Source organism: Sturnira hondurensis, unplaced genomic scaffold, assembly GCF_014824575.4.
Source record: "Sturnira hondurensis isolate 20B ecotype Veracruz unplaced genomic scaffold, ASM1482457v3 Scaffold0013063, whole genome shotgun sequence".
In the NCBI taxonomy this organism is placed as follows: Eukaryota; Metazoa; Chordata; class Mammalia; order Chiroptera; family Phyllostomidae; genus Sturnira; species Sturnira hondurensis.
Genome location: NW_028085694.1, coordinates 602,737 through 624,835, shown reverse-complemented (window position 1 = coordinate 624,835; position 22,099 = coordinate 602,737).

The following is a 22,099-nucleotide window of genomic DNA, read 5'->3' as shown; positions in this document are numbered from 1 at the left end:
TTCAGAAACAAATGCACTATCACTTTAAAAAATAGAGCAAACCTACCTCACTGTTACCCTGATCTTTCTGATTTTAAGAAATAGCAACTATTTCTGATTAAAGTAGCTTCTCTCTATTATACATATTTCTAGTAGACATTACCAGCACATTACACATATTACATCCATTAAGTGAAACACATATCCGCAAATTTGTGGCTGCGTGCATCGAATGGAGCAGAGATGATAGCATAGTTCATTAAAATACTGGGTAAAAGTGTTTCAATCCAAGAAGTCCCTAGTATAGATATAATTTGCTTTATGTATATATAAATTATATTAACTGCCTTGGTTTCTAAGTGTTTAAGTGTAATGCTCCAGTGATTTTCAGCAACATGTACCTCTACTACATTCCTCATGCCTCTACAGATTAGATATGTCTTCAACACATAAATGTAACACCAGAGTTTTATCTTATCTTTTCATGACTGCAATCTATAAACCAAACACTTTAATCATGTTTTCAAAATTCGAACAGGGTGACCACAGTTTTGCATTGGAAATTTTGCAGACATAGCTGGGCCTTAATTAAATTCCATCTCCACATTCTCCCTGATTATTTGAAAGCCATTTCAAATGTTACTTATAGCAAATGATTAAAGCTTAAACATTTTCTTTGCATTTGTTTCAAGACCAGAGATTTATCAAAGCAGTATCAAAAAACATTTTTTAAACTTTAGTAAATACAGTGTCTCATTTTATAAAGCAAAATATTCAAAATTGGTGCCAGCTTTCCTGGGGTTTATAAAATCTGCTGTACAGTATGTTTGGTGAGTGAAGCCAAATCATTGGGATAGAAAGTACCATCCCAAGTTAATGCATCACTTTACCCTCCATCATTTATCAAACACACACAGGAGAGTAGGAAAACGGTGCTAAACAGGTTTTACACTTTAAGGTTGCAATATACTGGCATATTCTCCTAAAAGTAAGTACCTTTTTCTAAAGTAAGCTAATTCTCATTCTTTAAAGAAAAAATAAAATTTCTTGAAAAGAAAAAGGAAAGAAATTACAAGAGAGGTCTGTATCTTTGCGATTCAGTCTTCTTTCCTTTCTAGGGAAAAACAGGGCATATCCACACTGTAGCTGTCCCTTTTAGCTGTGTGATTTCAGTCAGAAAGATATTTGAGCCCTGGCTGGTGTAACTCAGTGGAATCAGCACAGGCCTGTGAGGCAAAGGGTCGCTGGTTCAATTCCCAGCCAGGGCACATGCCTGGGTTGCAGGCCAGGTCCCCAGTAGGGGACACATGAGAGGCAACCACACATTGATGTTTCTCTCCCACTCTTTCTCCTTCCCTTTCCCTCTCTCTAAAAATAAATAAATAAAGTATTTTTAAAATATTTGAAAAGGAGAATTTGAGACATTTAGTTAAGCCAGAAAACATGAGCCTAAGACCATGGCATTCATTCTTATACTCTGATTTCTTCCCGTCTGGGCTGCTTCTTATAATAGGAGGTTTGACTGGGTTGCAGACACTCTGATAGGAGGCATGGGGTCATAAGGGTCAGGAGCACTTTCTCTCTTCTTTTTCTGAGACACTGTGTTTATTTCCCTTTTGTTCCCCAAGCTTGCCTTTTTGTAAAAGCCTAAAATTCCCTTTTAATTCTGTGTATTTTTAACTAAAGTTATACAATGTACCAAATAACTTGTAACACTGAACAGCAAGTTATGAAGTATGTATGTAAACTATTTTAAATGTTATCATTTTTAATAATTAGATATTAAACTAAAGCATAATCTGATTATCATACTAGTTTAAAACAATCATATACCTTGGAATTTGGCTATGAATCATTCTGCTTAGCAAGACACTGATTAAAGTAAAACCAGTACTGCATGTGGTAAGAGTTCTGCCAAAGTAGAAAACATTTGCTATTTTATACCACCAGAAGTGATTCTCCACTGAACGAGCAAAGCCTGCTAGAACACACTCCCCCAGGGGCAGGAGCTTGGTCTCATCTGCCATTCTATCTCCAGCACCTAAAACTGAGTTGGGCACACCCCGTGGGTTCATTAAATGCCATGAAGGAAATAAGTGATTTACTATTGAATTAATAAATAAATTCAATTCATGATTGTTGATAACTATCCAAAATGCTTTTTGTAAATACCAGAACTTTGAACACATATAGAGGCAGGATAGAATGACTGTGAGTTTTTTTTTAATGTTTAAATATTTGGTATGTGTAAAAATGTAGAAAAATGAAGTGGAGCTATCATTTACCGCTGGTGCAAACATAAATCAACACATTTTTGGATAACAATTCACAATATATACTATTAGCTTTATATCCAAAACTCTATTTTTACAAATTTATCCTGAGGAAATGATAAGAGCTGGGCTCAAATATTTGACAAAATAACAGAGTTGTTTATCATAATAAAAATTAAAAGTAATGGAGTGATTAGTTAAATCATAAAATGGAATACTATGCAGCTATTAAAAATTGTCAACACGTCAATAACCTTGACAATAAATAAATGTCAATAATATGAAAAAGATGTCCTAGAAATACTGTTAATTAAAAAGAAAGTCACATTATAACATTACCTCTTTATTTTAAAATATTTACTATGCAGGCCTGACTGGTGTTGTTACAGAAAACAACTCAGCCACTTTCAGGTGTACAGAGTGGAAGTTTATTTTACACCCAGACCCAGAAGAGTCCGTCTCCAAATTCTGGGCCCTCAGCAGTGGGGGAGCAGTTATTTTTACAGAGCAAGGGAGGGCCCGTCCTTCGGCCCCTTACTTCTGGCGTGAAAGCGGGAGGCAATTACAGAAGCAGAAAGCAGAGCGTTATCTCCGGTATGTTGAAGGTAAATAGTCCAGAGACGCCAAAAGAGGCTTTTGGCCTCTATGGGCCAAAACAAACCACTGGGCTGCAAAAACAACTGGGCTGCAAAAACAAATCACTCTCTAGTCACTGTGTTGTGTCTTAAAATAGCTATCAATTTCCCCCAACGGTATGGCTCGGTTGTCTGGGCATCGATCTGCAACACAGAGGGTGGCTGATTAGATTCCTGACCAGGATTACTTGCCTGGTTGGTAGACTCGTCCCAGGTCATGCATGGCTCATAGAAGAGGCAACCATTGATGATTTTCTCTCACTTCAGTGTTTCTCTTCCTCTTTTTCTCTGTCCCTTCCTTCTTCCTAAAAATAAACAAATAAAATCTTTTAAAACTTAATATGCATGTGCATTTTTAAAAAGTGAAAGACACCTCAAAATACCAATAGTAATATTTCTTGGTGGTGGGACTACAAGTGATATGTATTTTTTTAATACTTTACTGATTTTAAATAATTTCCACATTTTCTATAATGAAAAGATACTACTTTTGAAGTCAGATGATTTTAATGATAATAATTTAAAAGCAAAACACACACAAAAAGTTTGAAACCAGACAAACCTGGATTTGAAATTAGTTTCAGACAAAATTTCTTATCCTGTTGCTTTATGTATATAATGCCATCTAAATTACAGGACCTTGCACATAGTATATGCTTAATAAATGAAATTTGATATTAACTACAACCAGTAATACCACACACAGGTATCTATAGAAAAAGGTTAAGAAATGTATTTTTGGAAAATTTTCCTTTTTGACATATTTATTTCTATCAAAAACAAATTCCAACAGGTCAGTTTAAAAAACAATTAATTACCTATCAAAGGACCATGAGAAATTACAGCCAAAATAATTACTAATGTAGTTCACCAATGTACTTTTGAGTACATTGCTCAAATGCTTAAAATGTAATTTGTTTTTAAAAAATCTATCTAAAGTATATTATAGCTCACCAGTTTTTATGACAATTTATATTTTTCCATATGGCCAACAGCTGACAGTATTATGCCAGCTGTAGTGTTTCTCTCCTTTTTTATATAAATCTATACTTTCAAAAACAAATTTAAATTATTGAGGAGAGAACTATGAATGTTTATAAAGTTCATGTTGACACAGGGCTTTGTAGTACTTAAACTAAACCTTTATATTATATCTTTTATATCATTTTTCTCCATAGAACACAAGGAGTTTTAACTCTATGAACACCCTGAAGAGGTGGGTTTAAAGTCTCTTTAACATTGTTGTTTCTTCCATGACAAATGTTGTGCTAATATCCTAGCTCAACATTGCTTTGCCTGTTGGAGAGCCAAACAAACTTAGGTTTCAAAGATCTACTTTGGAGTCCTAATCCTCTCACTTCGAATTTATTTTTTTAATATTTTTACTAAATGTATTGCTGTGACAGTTAATATGATCGCATAGGTCACAAGTGTGCATTTCTGTGATACTAGATCTGTGTATTGTGCTGTGTGCATACTGCCTTCAGTCAAATATAGTTTCCTGCTTTTAACATGGGATTAAAACATTTGTACCACAGGGCTTGGAAGAGAATAAAATAAACTCAGACAAAAGCAAGCGTACTGTCAATGGTAAGACCACTGTACCAGAGTCTCCCAAGTAATGTTCGTAGTCTACCGACTCCAGCTCTCCGTGAAAATGGGGTTCAGTATGCACATGAGCTTGGAAAACTATTTCCATGTTGAAGAAACACTGGCATATTAACATATTACACATGTGACTCTCAAGACTGTCAAGGAGGTTGATGAAGAGGGGCAGGAATACCCCAGAATCATCTGGAGAACATTATCAGAATAAAAATGCAACCTATCCGCCCACCTCTACATACCCAGCTACCAGATGTGGACTCACACTTAAGGTGAGGATACACTGTTGGGGTGAGAAAAATAAATCTGTTTTTTTTAAAGTATGTAAAGAGTTTTTATATGTGGTCATAGTGTTTAAAACTACTCTATTCAAGCTGACAAATTCTACATTAATGCATGGGCTTAATTTTTAATCCCATTATTTCACGTACTGTTTTGAATGATATCTATTAATATCCCACAAAACTAGTGGTCTTCAGAACACACCTTAGAAAACCCTGCCACCTACCATGTAAGTTAGCATCATTGCAATTGTACACTGGCTTGAGAAAACCACACTGGGAGAGAGGGCATGGTCATTCAAATATATAATCCTTACATGAGACTCTGCAAGGTCTATGTGAAGTTTTCAAAGGTTGCTAGTTAAGATTTATTCTGAAACTGAGCACGTAGGTACTCAAAATACTCAATTAATATATATATTATCTGGCATCACAAAGAATTCCTCAAAACCTGTGAAACCTGCTCTGCTAAGAGTGCTCTCATTCATATGTTAAGGGTCCGAGCAGGAAACCCTAAAGTTTCTGCAAAACTCCCTTCCTGACAGACTCAGACTCAGACTAAGCCCTCAGATTTCTTTGAAATGTTATCTACTGTTTGATTTTTGCCACCCTGTATTCCTGTGTATTACAACCCAATAAAAGCCCCTGGAGGAAGGGGCTTAAGGCCTTTTTCCCCTGAGAAACTGGCCACTGCTCAAGGCCCTTCCCTTTTTAAGGGGTCAGCCACCTCTCCTCCCCAAGCAGATCATGTCTAGGTAGTGTTTACTTTCATCTGTGGCGGATGAGGGGAATTGCGGGAAAAGTCGCCCCACAATATATGGAGATCCAAGATGGTAATAAAGTAAGTGGAAGTTACACTAACCTCCTCCCAGGACCAACCTGGAATTACAACTGAATTATAGGAAAGTCATCCTGAATAACCAACTGAACACTAGGAGGAGAAAAGCCCTATGACCAAGGACTTAACAACCACACCACCACAAGACTGGTAGGCAATGCAGAGGCACAAGACGGCTGGCTGTGCTCCCACAGGTGCCAGCTGAAGTACAGAGGAATAGTGCAGCATCCCGGGGAATTCCCTCTGAGAAGAGTGGGGTCTAAAGCCCATGCTTCCTGGCCCAGAGCAGCAAACTGGGAAGGAACCCCAAAGAAAAATGGCTGTGAAAAGCAGCAGAATTTATGTCTGCCGGGAAGGGTCAGAGAATCTGTATAGACAGAATACACCTAGTGAAACGGAAGCAGTGATCAAAAAACTCCCAACAAATAAAAGCTCTGGACTGCATGGCTTCCCATGTGAATTTTCCCAAACATTCTGAGAAAAACTGATACCTCTCCCTCCCAAAACATTCCTCAAAATTCAAGAGAAGGGAAGACTTTCAAGTTTATCTCATGACACCAGAATTAGCCTTATGCCAAAACCAGGTAAAGTCACTACAATAAAAGAAAATTGTAGGCCAGTATCTCTGATGAACACAGATGCTAAAATCCTCAATGAAATATTAGCAAACCAAACACAGCAATACATCAGAAAGACCATACACCATGATCAGTGGTATTTATTCCAGGAATGCAAGGTTGTTACAACATTCACAAATCAATAAATATAACACATAGTATAAGCAAAATAAAGGATAAAGTCACATGATCACATCGATAGATACAGAAAAAGGTTTTGATACAATCCAGCACCCCTTTATGATGAAAACTCTCAGCAAAGCAGGAATAGCGGAAGCATACCTCAACATAATAAAGGTCATATATAACAAATTCACTGCCAACATCATACTCAATGGGCAAAAACTACAAGGATTCTCCTTAAGACTGGGAACAAGACGATGATGTCTGCTTTCAGTTCTCTCATTCAACATAGTACTGGCAGTCCTAGCCATAGCAATCAGACAAAAAGAAGACATAAAAGATAACCATATTGGAAAGGAAGAAGTAAAACTGTCTTTATTTGCAGGTTACATGATACTTACTGTACAGTGAGAACACTAAAGATTTAGCCAACAAACTGCTAGAACTGATGAATGAATTCAGTAAAGTAGCAGCATACAAAATTAATATCCAGAAATCAGTTGCATTTTTATATGTCAATAAGGATCTATCGGAAAGGGAATTTAAAAAATAATTCCATTTGCAATTGCTTCAAAAAGAAAAAATACCTAAAAATAAATCTAAACAAGAATGTAAAAGACCTGTTATAGGAAAATTACAAGACACTGAAAAAAGAAATTGAAGAAGATACAAATAAGTGGAAGCACATACCATGCTCATGGATAGGAAGAATTAACATCATTAAAATGTCCATACTACCCAAAGCAACCTATAGATTCAATGCAATTCCTCTCAAGATATCAATAATGTATTTCACAAAACTAGATCAAATATTTTAAAATTCACATGGAACAACGAAAGACACTGAATAGCCACAGCTCTCATGAGAAATAAGAATGAAGTTGGGGGAATAACACTACCTAATATCAAACTATACTATAAGGCCATAGTATTCAAAACAGCATGGTACTGGCACAAAAACAGACACATACATCATGAAACAGAAGAGAGAGTCCAGAAATAAACCCACACCTTTATAGTCAATAAAGTTGACTATTAACTTAATAGTTGACAGAGGAAGCAAGCACATAAAATAGACTAAAGGTAGGTTTTTCAATAAATTGTGCTGGGAAAATTTGACAGAAAATAGGCAGAAAAATGAAACTAGACCACCTTCTTATGCCACACACAAGAATAAATTTAAAAGGGATTAAAGAGTTAAATCTTCAATCTGAAACTGTAAAAATACTAAAAGTAAATGGGCAGTAAAATCTCAGACATTATTCATAGCAATATATTTTTGATATTATTTCCTCAGGCAAGGAAAACAAAAGAAAAAATAAACAAATGGGACTACACCAAACTGAAAAGTTTGTACACAGCAAAGGAAACCATCAACAAAATAAAAAGACAGTCAACTGAGTGGGTGGACATATGCACCAATACATTTGATAAGGAGTTAATATCAAAATTTATAAAGAATTTATACTATTACAAGACATAGCTATCCTCCTGGGAAATGTACATGCACTTTGTTCATGGTCTTCTTTGTGGTTGTATTATATGTGTATTTGCATTGATTGGTAGAAAAAATGCATGTTGGATGAGTGAATAAAAAATATTCTTAAAAAAATTTATAGAACTCAACAACAAATAATCTAATTTAAAGATGGGAACCCTGAATAGATACTTCTCCAAAGAGGACATACAGGCGGCCAATAGACATATGAAAAGATGCTCAACATCACTAATCATTGGAGAAACACAAATTAAAATCACAATGAGATACCTCATACTGGTCACAATGTTATCATCAATAAATCAATAAACAAGTGCTAACAAGGATGTGGGGAAAGGAGAATGAACCTTTTTCCACTCTTGGTGGGAATGCAGATTGGTGCAGCTCCTGTGGAAAGCAGTATGGAGATACCTCAAAAAATCAAAAATGGATCTACCTTTTGACCCACCAATCCCACTTCTGGGAATGTATACAAAGAAACGTGAAACACAAATTCAGAAGAACATAAGCACCCCTATGTTCATTACAACATTATTTACAATCTCTAAGATATGGAAGCAGCCCAAGTGTCCTTCAGTAGATGAATAGATAAAACAATTAAGGGACATTTACACAATGCAATACTACTCAGCCATAAAAAAAGAAGAAAATTTTACCCTTTGCAACAGTATGAATGGATCTGGAGAACATTATACTAAGTGAAATAAGGCAGTCAGGGAAAGACAGATACTACTCATTTCACTCATATGTAGAGTCTAATTAGCAAACTGAACAAACAAGCAAAACAGAGACAGACCCATAGATGGAGAGCAGGCTGAGAGCTCTGCAGGGGCAGGGGTAAAGCGGTGGAGGGATTGAGTGAAAAATAAAAAGGACTCAGAGACATTGACAACAGAGTGGTGATTGCAGGGGAAAGTGGGGTAGGAAAGGGATAAACAATAATGGAAAAAATATAATAAACAAATAAGAATATGTCTATGACCTTGGGATAGGAAAAGCTTCTTTAAACTCGCACACATACTGAAACACAATACACAGTATAATAAGTACTCTTACACAGTAGGCAAGTCTGGTTTTCATGACTGTATTGTCAAATGGAAATATAAATCCTTAGATCTATGCCATTCACTCTTTCCTTCATTCATTGATTCCGCAAATATATTTACTACATATCAAACTATGTAAGAGCTCTAGAGGATTTTTAGAGACTTGTATACCAATTATTATTCATTAACACAGAATTTCCTGCAGCGGCCATATTCAGTGTAGGAATTTTTATCCATGACAGCTCAGCAAAATTTGAAATTGTGATCTATCTCCATTGTGTTCTTTCTAGCCACTTCTGTCTTCCTTGCAACAAGCTTTCAGAAAATGATTACTTTCTGACCTAACAAGACACCTGTTTCTTCCATAATGATAGACTAAACATTTAGATGAGAGCAATCATGCCTTGCACACAATAAGGCTATATAATAATTTTTTAAAAATATATTCATCCCTTTTAATTAAATTAATTGCAGCAACATTAGTTAATAAGTTCATATAGGTTTCTGGTTTACATGTCTATGATACACGATCTGTATATTGCCTTGTGCGCCCACCACCCAAAGAAAAACCTTCCATCACCATGTATTTGGCCCCCTTTACCCTTTACTACTCCCCAACCCCCTTCCCTGTATAAGCAGCACACTGTTGTCTGCATCTACAAGTTTCAGTTGTGTATCCCGCATATGAGCGAAGTCACATGGTTCTTAGTTTTTTGGACTGACTTATTTCACTTACAACAGCATTCTCAAGGTCTATCAGTTTTGTCACGCATGGTAACATTTTATCCTTTCTTATGGCTAAGTAGTATTCCATAGTACATGTGTACCATGGCTTTTTCATGCATGCCTGTATCAAAGGACACTTGAATTATCTCCATGTCTTGGCCACTGTGGATACTGATTTAACATAATTTGAGCTTTTTTGGTTTTGTTCTTTAAAATTGGGTCTTTTTCTTTCAAAAGAAATCAAATACATCAAAATACATTGATTTGTGGAAATGTGATCAACATAGATTATGTGCCATTTGACAATTGGGGGAAAGGGGGAGATAAGACAATTCAGAAACCTGCCTGCGAAGCAAGTTAGTATTTCCGGGTTAGGATGTCTCTGAAGGCTGTTCTGCATGTGCTTCCGCAAGCTGATGAGCCCTAAAGCAATGTGCTCATTGAGGCTGCCTCTTATAATGTCTCCCGGTGTGGATTTCTTTGGATTTATACTGTCCGGAATTACCTCGGCTTCTTCAATACTTAGGTTTGTCCTTTGCCTAATTTGGGAAATTTTCAGCCATTCTTTGTTCAAATACCTTTTCAGCCCCACTGTTTTTCTCAGCTCCTTCTGGGGTTTAGTTGATGTGATTGGCACATCTTTTGTTATCATTCGATAGGTCCCTGAGGATGTGTTCATTGTTTTTTAATCTATTTTTCTCTCTGTTGTTCATATTGGATGATGCTTATTATTTGATTTTTAGGTTCAGATTCTTTCTTCTTCCCTGTCCACTTCACTGCTGAGCCCACCCAATAAGTTTTTACTTTTAGTTACTGTATTTTTCCATTTTAACCTTCCCATTAAGTTCTTCATATCTCTTATGTCTCTGCTTCAAGTGTGATCATAATGGATCATGAGGCATTTTTATGACAACTACTTTAGAAATCATTGTCAGCTAATCCCAGCATCTATGCCATCTCGTCGCTGGCTTCTGTTCATCGTAGTTTCTCATTCAAGTTAAGATTTCCATGGTTCTTGATATGACAGATGACATTTTTTATCATATTCTGTTCACTGTGAGTATTTTGTTATGAGACTTCTGATCTTATTTAAGTTTTCTGTTTTAGCAGAACCAGCTAAGGATGGAGAGCTGCCTCCTTTCTGCCAGGTGGGAGTAGGTGTTCAGGCTTCCCAGCTGGCCTCCACGGACATCACCCTGGCTGGGAGGGGCGAGGAGCTGTATCACTGCTCCACAGGTGGCCTTCACTGACACCACAGTTGGGGGAGGGTGGCTCATGACCTCTGGGAGGAGGTATAAGTCCCAGATTCCCACTCAGCCTCTCTGACACAGCCCCAGTGAGAGGGGAGAAAGGTGCCTCATGACCTCAGGTGAGGCTGAAAACCCAGGCTCCCGACCCAGCCTTTGCTGACAAAGGTTGGGAATAAGGCCATCATTTTTCCCATGGTGTTTGGCTGGAGTAGGGGGGCTGTTTTCTAAAAGCTTTCTGACCTGTTAGGCTAAACTTTCCTGGAAATTTTGCTAGAGAGATTAGGTTTTTGACGGTTTTATTATTTTTTTAATTTGCAGATTTGGTGTTCCTAGGTTTCCGGTTTCTCCATCACCCTGTCCAGAATATATACGGCAAAAATAAACTAAGGAAACTCATCACCACGTGGTTCCTCTGGTCCCAAGATCTCTAACCAGTCTGGCTTCTTCTGTCCATCTTTCAGAATCTTTTTATATTTGATCTGTATGTAATGTCCAGAGTTTTTAATGGTATTTAGCATAAGAAATGTAGAAAAATGTGTGCATTCTTTTTTCCAGAACCAGAAGTCAATGTGCTTGATTTTAACATGGTCTATGTTACATGTATGTTATTTCTGCAAAGACTTTTTGTGGCCTGATAACCATTATGATTTCATTCATTTGGAGTCTCGCTTAGTAGTGTTTTTCATAATGACTATCTATGTCTTTGCATATTTCTCTGAGAAATTTTTATTTCACTGTTAAAATTTTCCTAATTTGCAATGCATATCCAATTGCATTTTTGCTGCAAACCTATGCTTCTTGGAAGGCATAACATTCACAGTCACAAAACCCAATTTCAATGAAAATACAAAGGTAGTATATGGGCAAAGAAGGGGATGCTACTCATCATATCTTTCATAGACTTTTTCCAAATGCACACGACCAGCACCTGATTATTCTCTTAATTTCAGCCTCACCTGAACAGATGTTCCTAGTTGATTTTCTCCCACTTGTGCACTGATAGTCTCATTTATTCTGATTATCATTTTGTGTTTTTATTGAGCATGATCTTCTATTTGCTCATTTTCATTCCCCATTCCTGTTTGAGCACCTCCATCATCTCTCACACAGTTTGCTTTTGATGTCTGAAAAAGCCAATAATACCCACAAATCTGCTATGGCTCAGATGCTCACTACAAAAGTCTTTTCCTTTTCAGTCCATCTCCTCAAGATATTTTCCTGGCAGGCAATAAAACAACTTTGGTGAAATAATGTGTCATTTCCTTCTCTCTACTTAATTTATTTTTTTTAATTTTTTCTCATCTTAGGAATTTATATGAGAGAAAAACTTCATTGTTCTGAGCCTGTCTCATGAACGAAACATAACCTTTGACAGCAGTTCAGTGATACAATGTTGATTTGGACATTTCACTAAAAATGTAAAACCTGTTTGGCATAGCGCATCATGCTAACCATTGTTATTTCCACATCTGCACTGTTTTGAAACAAAGGATTGTAAAAATCCAAGTAATCTTTTCCCTGACTTTTTTTAGTTAGCAAAGTGATTTAATGAAACTTAATAGGTAGAATAAATTCACACAAGTAAAACTGATTCTTAAGCTGATATAAAATCTTCACACCACCGTTCCTTTTGTTGTGACCCATCACTCAAGAAAGGATTTTTTTTAAGTTTTTTAAAAAGGGTTAAAAATCACAGAAATACTAGGCCTGCTACTTTGTTTTTTCTCTTCTTGGCATGAACAGAATTGCTGTTGAAATTCTCTCAGCTCTTATGATGTCATTATAGAAATGCCCTCTTGCAAATCCTTTCCATTTGTCTCCTTCACTGCCTGCTCTGTAGTTGAAACAATTCATTTCAAAATAATTTACAAATTGTTTTGTATGACACTCGTGACATTTATTACAGGCATCAAGTTCAGCCAGAGATACCCAATTATTTCTATTTAATTTATTTATCAAATGTGAAAGGCTATGGCAAGAATTCAGAGGTCTTGTCACTTAGTATCTCGCAGTAGGGAAGACGGTCTTGGTCCTCGTCAGATGAGCTAACTTAAGCGGCACCGGTCAACAGGAAGTCTTCCAGGGAAGGAGAAATGGTGGCATCAGACAGAGGGGCTTGAGACAGAGGCCAAAGATTAACCACAGTACAAATGGTTGATTGGATTTGATGTCATTCTTTTCTTTTAATTTTAGAAAGTGGCTATTTCCCACTATTTCTTTAAATCGTTTTACTTTTTTTTCTTTCCAATTGTTATATTATATGGGTAAGAATAATTCTTTGGATAAATCTGATTCTTCAGACTTAATTATGATCTAACTTATACCGTTATACATACAATGAGTTTATATTTGAAACATAGGTAAAAACCATGCTCAATTTTTCTCTCCTTTTTGCACACCCTAAAGTTTCAGTGTAATACAAATATTTCCCCCAATTACTCCTCTGTATTAAAATTGTATTTGAAGGATTTATCATTACAAAATGGGGTTTATAAAGCTATGCATCTGTCTATCGAACAATAGAATCCCTTTTCTTCCATCCTTTCCTCTGCACATGTGACAGGAGATTCAAAACCAGAGGGATCGGGCTCTGCTTTACTTTCACTGACTTCAACTAACGTGAGCAAACAACCTGTCGGAGAAAACTGTAGTATTACTGTCTGATTAACTTCCATTCTTACTATGCTTATAACTCGAGCTATGACACTGGCCATACTGGCGTTTTAAATGTAGCAATGCTTACCCTCAAAGAACAAATTACTCCCAGATGTGTATTGAATGACATCTTAAATAGAACTATGCTTAATACACATTTCAACATTGATTATTAATAATGGGTAATATGAGTTTACTCAGAAAAAAAGAACCACTGTTTTAGCAGAAATGAAGCTTTTCGGTAGTCCTTACAAGTGAGAAAAAATTCTCAAGCTGATAACCAGAATAATTCTGCACATCAAGATCTTGAAGGATGTGCAAAATGAATGCCACTTAGAATTATAACAAAGATCACTAACAAATGAAGACTCTGACCAAAGTTAGCTGAACTGTCCTGTGAAAATAGATTCCTAGCCTAGCTAAATTGGTAGCCAGGAATCACACACTGTTGTGCTGTCATGGAAGCTGGCCTTTGACCGTTACTGAGAATCTTCCAGTGTACTAACTTCACACTGGCACCTGGACCCTCGAGCTTTCTCTTCTTGCAGGATTCCAAAATGTGTCATGCATTCACATGAAATGCTTCAGATACTATTCAAACACTTGCAAGTTGAGGTCTCTGAAGTTTATTTTTCTGCATTTTCTTGTCTCTTGGCCCACAGCTTCCTTTTCCTCATCCATTTGCCTTTGTTCCTCCCATATATTTATTGATATCTTGCAAAGAAACGGGACTTGAACATTTCTCTTCCAGTACTTCTTTCCTAGAGTCAGTGCCAACGAATTGCAACCAACGACAGGCCCTGGTGCACTCATATGCCTCCGCGCACCACCACCAGAAACGGGGAGAGGCAACACGCAACTGCAAGTTAAGTGCCCAGTGTGGATACAGAGCTAACATCCACCACTTGGCTAGCTGCGTTCAGGGAGGCTGAGATTATTATAAAAATAAATCTTTTAACATTTGTTTGGGATTAAAAGTGAGGGAATCTAGCCTCACATTTTAAAATGCATATACTAGTGAATAATAAATACACTTAGTAAATATACATTAAGGGAGAATTATATTTCCTTCAGCTTGTTGTGTTTCACTGAAGGCCTTCTCCATAACAACAAATCAACATAACCCCCAAATATCAGATGGAGATTGGAGTAGTCAGTGTGTAATCTTTACTGTCCCCTAGAAAAGAAAGAGGCCTGAGATGAGAACAGACCAAAATGAAAGGGGTCTGTATGAGAGGAGAGAGGAGTGTCCTGCAGGGCAAGCCGGGGCAACAAACCGGAGTCCAAGCCAGGAGTGCTAGAGAAAGCGCTGGGCGAGAAGCAAACAGAGGGAGGTCTAGTCTTGGCTTGGCTGCCAATCCTCTGTCTCTCAGTTTTCAGCTGCAAAGGAAGTTAAAATGCCCATGAGCTATGGAATTACGCGCAAAGTCTGTAACGGACAAACGTGAAAGAAGAGCAGCAGTCCTGCAGTTTCAGGATCGAAGTGGCGTCAAAGAAAATGCTTCCACCAGGCTGCCCACAAGCAAATCCACCTCCTCAGTTCCTCCCCTTTTTCCGTGTTCATTTCCACTAGTCCTTCCCTCCCAGGCACCCCGCGGTGATCAGGCGCTCAGGATACCCACCTCCCCTCTACTTAGTGGTTCCTTCAGGCGCACTTCCTTATCTATCGGATTACACCCTTTCCAGCCCATCACATCAGTGTTTCTTTGTCTTGTCCTATCTTCTTTTTCTGGATGCCATTCTCTGTTAATGCCAACTTGGAGAACATACCAGCTCAGGGATCAGAGAATCTATGTTCAAACCTCACTGCTCTGCGCGCCAGACTCTGAGAATTGGCAAATAGCTTAACGGCCATGTGCTTTGTCTCCTCATCTGTAACCTGAAGATAATAATGGCACTGATTTCACTATTTCACTGAATAAAACTCCTGGCACCTTGCCTGGCTCCTAAATGAACACTCAGTAAACATAGGTATTGTTTGATCTAAAATGTTAATGATACAAATCAGTTTAATGTCATTCCTCCAAAGCAACTCTGTTTTAACTTAAAGGAAAGTTTCATTGTGTGATTTTTTTAAACACTAAGCCAAGGTGTTGAGGGAGATGCTTAAGGGCAGTGGGCAGAGTCCCTTAGGATGGGCCACTTCAACCCCCAGTGTGGGGTATTCCAATGCATCGGAGAGCACCACCTGTTGTGATTCTGATAGTGAGTCCACCTGTCCGCTTCCTCGTTTGCATAACAACAGAAAATGAGGAGGCCTGCAGCAGAAGACAAGGAAATATCTATCCGGATTTTGTTTACTCTGGGGCCTTGTCAAATGATCTGCTCTTTATCCAGAACTGAGTAAACATAAATTCCTTTGCAGAAACAAGCAAACACTGAAATCAGTACTGTGCACTGATTTCACAAACAACTACTTAATAGACCATTACTAGCTTTTCCAGACAAGCGGTCTGCACCTGCTTTTCTGTGGCAAGGGCAGTCATTGCTTTGTTTATGGCTGGGGTCAGGAGGGGCACGAGGACAAGGGAGGTGACGCTAAAATTATTTGTCCCTCTTTGAAGCTTTCCAGGTAAGCTGTGCCCAGACTCAAGGACAATGTGTTAAGACTGACTTCAATGTCGCCCCTGAAAAGCCCTGGGAATTTTAATTGAAATTACTTTTCAGCACTGGCACGCTGCCTTATTTGCAATTTGTATTATGAAGGACAATGCTAAATAAGAAGAGTGATTTTTTTTTTTTGAAATCCAGACTCCAAAACTGTGTTGGCAATCCTCCCCTCCGCGTCTAAGGACTAAACCCAAGATTTTATTTTTCTACTAAAGGGCAGTAAGCATCTTTAGTTATCGATATTCAAAAGCCAACTAAAACAGCACAGCAAGCTGTAGTGGGAGAAGGTCCCCAAAGTGAAAGCTATTCATGGAAATGGAAACAAGCCGCAGAACAAACAAAAAAACCTCCATATTTTCATCCTACATTTCAAAGTTGCATTAAAGTCACAGTTCTTCTTGTCACAAGGCATTTTTTAAAAATTCATGAAACTCCATAAAATGAGAAGTTTAAAGTTTTAGCTTTTCAGTATTATTTTTTCCTTCTCAATTCTACTGTAGCTTACTTACTCATTTAATTGAATAATATATTTTAACGCTAAAAACTGATAACCTCCCACGCACACCTTTCCTGAAGAGGCCCCTGCCCTTTCCTCACTTTTGCAGCATTCTACCTAGTGCTGCTTTCCTGGGGCTTAAGAACAGCTTCCCCCAGCAGGCAATCACATGCTAAGCAAGATCTATCTTTTCAAAAATGAGACCAACTTAGAGAAAATGATATTTAGCCAATTAGGAGATAGGATGGCATCTTAAGGGGAAAAATCAAATCTTGCAATTGGAAGGAGGCAGTCACAAGAAACTTCCCAACTTCTTCCTGTAGGAACAAGGAAGCCCTTTCTCAGAGCCCAGATATGTGCCAGAGATAATACACTGAGAGAATAACTATGTCCCCGTGACGGGCTACTACGATTATCTATCCCATTATGAGTTGAGTCCTTGAAAATCCAAAGGTAAGCAGCAATTAAACAGCTATCCACAGTGGTTAATAAGAATTTTGAGGAAATATGATGAGGTGACAACACTGTGAAATGCACTGCGGAACTGAATCCCTAAATATGAAAAAAAATGTGTTCTAAACATCAGACTCTAGGCAGTCTCTCTCCTTCGTGATCCTCCTCTTCCTCTGCCCCACCTCTCTCTTTGTTTTTCTTTCTTTCTCCTACTCTGCGTTCATCGTTCCGATTTATTTTTCCCTACTTCCTCTGCCTCTCTTCCCCAGTTTTGTCTCTTACATTCTTCTTTTATCTATTTCCACGTAAGTCGTATTACTTCACTCTCCCAATGAAATGTCACAATATTGCGTGAAAGTTTATAATAACCATATTTGGGTTTCCTGTAATTATTTTTTAATCAAAATTAACTTCTTCATATCACTCTTTCTGTGTCAAAAAGGAAACCGAGTTAAGGTGCTTTTTATTTTCACATCATGTTCCTGTCAATTTAAAAAAAACTTTCACTGATGATGAAAGAAGGGGAAAGTAAGAAATACATGATCCTTACTCTCAAAAAAAATTCTAAAGTTCTAAGAAACTCTTCAAACTAGATTCCTTTAATTCTATCTGTGTTGTTTCCCAGCTTTTTTATCCCTTAATACTTGCTCATCATTAATTTATTGAGTACTTTAATGTTTGCCAGGAAGTTGATGCATGCAAACAAAAGGTTGGTGGAAGAGCCCTGGCTGGTGTAACTCAGTGGATTGAGCTTGGGCCTGTGAACCACAAGATCGCAGTTCGATTCCCAGTCAGGGCACATGCCTGGGTTGCAGGCCAGTTCCCAGCAGGGGACTCAGAGAGGCAACCATACATTGATATTTCACTCCCTCTCTCCTTCCCTTCCCCTCTAAAGATAAATAAATTAAAATTAAAAAAAAAAGGTTGGTGGAAGGATTGTAAGGAAGGTTTTTCTACTTTTTCCTCCCAAAGCTATCCCTGATCTTTTCTTTGTGAGGAAATCACGGCAGAATGAAACAAAGGGGCAGGAAGAACCCCCTACATGCACACACAAGCCTGGAGTATTGGAACTTCCGCCTTCCTCCCTTCCCACATCCCTCCCTCTAAGTGGAACTCACCCAGAGACCTGTACTAGAGGGAAAAAATTTAGGTGAGGGGAGGAAGGAGGCGGTACACAGAGGCCACATTCCTTCCTTCCCAAACCTAAAGAGCTCCAGGCAAGGGGTGCAGACGGGCCGCTGGTGGTGCTGCTGCTCTGACAGACAGAGACGAGCACCTTCCCTGAGAAGCAGATTCTGTCCTTGTGAAATGTTGAGCTTCAGAGAGGGAAAATAGCAGCAAGTACGCAGCAGATTCTAACAGGTTGTCTGACTGCAAGGCCCCTACGCTTTAAGTCTACGCCATGGCTGCCTGCTCTGCCTTGACACACTCCAGTGACTCTCTAACACTCAGGTTAGGTTTGCTTCCTACTAAGTGATCCTTCACTCTTTCCTCAGAGCCCCGGCTCTACCTCCATCACAAATAACATTTATTGCATTGACGACGATTATTCACTTCTCTGTTGCCTCACCCATTCACACACGAAGTGCTTAAGGGTAGAGTAGCCACTCTGTCCCTCTCGGTAACAACCAGGACCCTTCCTGGAGCACCCGTTTGTTGCACCAAATTAGGTTGAACACCAAAGCATGGTAAAGAACATTGCGTTTAGAAAACCCATCTTATTCTAAAGGAATAAATGGCAAAGAAGTTAGGTTTCTACAGACAGAAAAAAAGACACTAAATCCAAAATATCACTTACTGTGCTTCAGATTCAAGGGGCAGGTCAAGGGAAACAATTTTCAAAAACAACCTATGAAAGATGCAAGGACGGGAACGAGACCCCAATGGATTGATTTGGAGTTGTAAAGGTAACCAATGAGGCAGAAAACGTGTATCAGTCGAACCTGGCGAGACTGAAGCTAAATTTTTCAGAAGTAAGGTGGCGAAGAAATGTTCCCTCAATAATGGTTCCAGAATGAGAGCTTTCAGCTGGAATTCCAACGCTGGACCCAGTTAGCCGGCCATCCACAAGGCCCACAGTCTCAGACGCAGACACTCACTCCTTCCACAGACAGAGAACTTGTCTTAGCCAGTATTTTTTCTCAGCTTTATTGAAGTAAAATGGACAAATAATATTGTAAGACATTTAAAGTGTACAACTTAACGAGTTGATATATGTACATACCATGAAGGATTCTCACCATCTAGTTAATTAACGCATCCATCACCTCACATATTCATCACTTTTTTCTTTTGAGGGGAAGGGAGAGGACATTTAGGATCTACTTAGAAAACTTTAATTCTATGGTGCAGCATTATCAGCTACAGTCACCATGTTTTACGTTAGGTCTCTGGACTTTCTCCAGCTTACGCTGGAAAGTTTGCAGCCTTTCCCCCCAGCTTCCCCTACTCCCTTCACTCCCCACGCCCTAGTAACCACTTTTTCACTTCCATTTCTGAGTTTGAGTTTGTTTTAGATTCCACATGTAAGGGATACCTCTCCGTGTTTTGGGGTTTTTTTCCTCTGTCTGGGTTATTTCACTTCACATAACACCTTTAAGGGCCATCCATTGTTGTAAATAGGATTTTCTTCTGTTTTAAGACTGAATAATATTATATATATATATATATATATATATATATATATATATATATAATGTGTGTGTGCATATTTATACATATAATGGGGGACCTCCAAAAAACTTCCAGAATCATCTTCTGGAGGGTGGGTCCCTTATGGTACAGAGCCTCCCCAACTAGGTAAGTGTTGTAGGAGCCCATTTACATCAGTGTGCTCGCTGGCATTGTTGTGAGAGGCTGTGAGAGGCTTCAGTGGATTTTTTTTTGGAGACTGATGCATTTGCCCATTTCATGATGGGCAATTTACAAGCACACCTGCCATCCATGCTGCGTGTTCAGCAGTTTTTGACCAAAAACAGTATGGCCCCCATGCCCCACCCTTCCTGTTCACCCAATCTTGCCCCCACTTTTTTGTGTTTCCCTGGATGAAAAAAGTCCTCAAAGGGAAATGGTTTGCCAATGTGCAAGAGGTGAAACAAGAAATGGCAGAAGCACTAAAAGTCATCAAAATCGACGAGTTCAAAAGCTGTTTTGAGCAGTGAAAAAAAAAAAAAAATCTCAATAGGCGTATTGCATCCAGTGCAGAATGCCTGAAGTTTAAACACGTAAAAGTAAATAAATATTTTTTTATAAATGAAGTCCAGTTTTTTATCCCCCTCATATGTGTATATGCGTGTGTATTTAACTTCTTTATCCATTCATTCATGCACCCATTGTGGGGCACTTGGGTTGTTTCCATTATCTTGGCTATTATGAATGATCTTAGCCACTGTTCTAATTCAGCTTAAGCTGCCAGGTGTAGAAGGAAGCCCCTACCCTTTCCAAGTTTGAGCAGATCTTTAGGTAAAGCTCTCTCTCAACTGAATCAATCATAAGTAACAAATATATCCTACACTATGAAGCCACATCACTTTACATTGGGCTTTTGTTTGGATTCCTACTACTTCCTTTCAAATATTTTCAAATTTTTTTCAATACATGGTGATAAATTCTTATTTTATCATTGAAATGATGTAATTCATTTGCCTGAGATTTTTTTAATTTTAATTGGGAAGAAAATGTCATTGATTTTAACTGAGATACATTTGTGTATGCTATATTTACATTTACATTAGTTTTATAGCAAAGAAGAGTAAAAATCCAATGTTATAGGCCTGCAAATAAAATGAATTTAGTATGATAATTTAGTTAAAATAGTAGAAAAGTGTGGTATCCTGGGTAATCACAAATAAGCATATGAAACTACTTTATTCACTTAAGTCAGACCAACTCTCAAAAACTTGGTACAATATTCAGAAAGACTTAATACAGTTTTATCTGTCTTGATTTCACTGGATATTAGAAGTTCTTAGAAAGTCACGATTACAAACATTATAAATCATCATTATAAATTCTCATTAGACATTGTACCAAGGCAGAAGCTGTAGAATCCCAGCCATTACCCGTAACGGAAGGTACGCAGATGATTTCAGTGGCCCAGGGGCTAGTGTTGATGAAAGAGACCCACTGGGGTTCTAGGAAAAGCTGTGAACCGACAGCTCACTTCAGGTACCTCCTTTCTACCCTCGTCAGTGTCTCCATTCTCCTTTCCTCCTCTCATTTCCTGCCCCCCAATCCATGCCCCACGTTCCTCGAACCTGCTTCATGTTACAGTCCATCACTGCTGAGGTACAAAGTAATCATTGAGATACTCCTTGTTAACTACAAGGGGTGAAGATGAGATTACCACACCCCCAGGAATGTTTGTGCTCTTATGGAAGCTTCTTAAACTGTTGCCACCAGACTGGAAGGAGAAATGACTTATTCTTAAAGTAATAAAAAAGGCATTCAGTGGCCCAACCTTGGCTTTGCAGTTCAATCTCCCGGCACTTCCTGGTACAAACCTACAGCCAGCCTTCATGGCATTCCACACCTCTTTGCCACCCCACATGCTTTCCGCCGCACCTGGTAAAACCTCCCTTGCACCCACACGACCCCAAAACACCATCACCTTCTTCACCTGCCTCACTTAGCCTTGAAGATAGGACACAAGCAAGCACTGCATGGAGAAGCTTTCCCAGGCCTCCAGGCCTACATCAGATACCCCTACTCTGTGTTCCATGCACACATTAGAACACCTACTATTTCATACAATAATTATGAGTTCTTTTCTGTTTCTCCCATGAGCTAGACTGTAACAGCCTTATCAGTCTTCATATTTTCAATATCTAGCAAACTGCCGGGTACTCACGTGTTAAGTTTGAACAAATGAAAGACTGCAATGAAATGGAGATTTGGGATGCCATGGTTTCATAGGGAGATGGAATAAATAAATATGGGAAATACTAATTAAAAATGTTTTCCGCCCTCACTGTAGAGTATAAGACTTAATATGTACAGAGTCTACAGCACCATA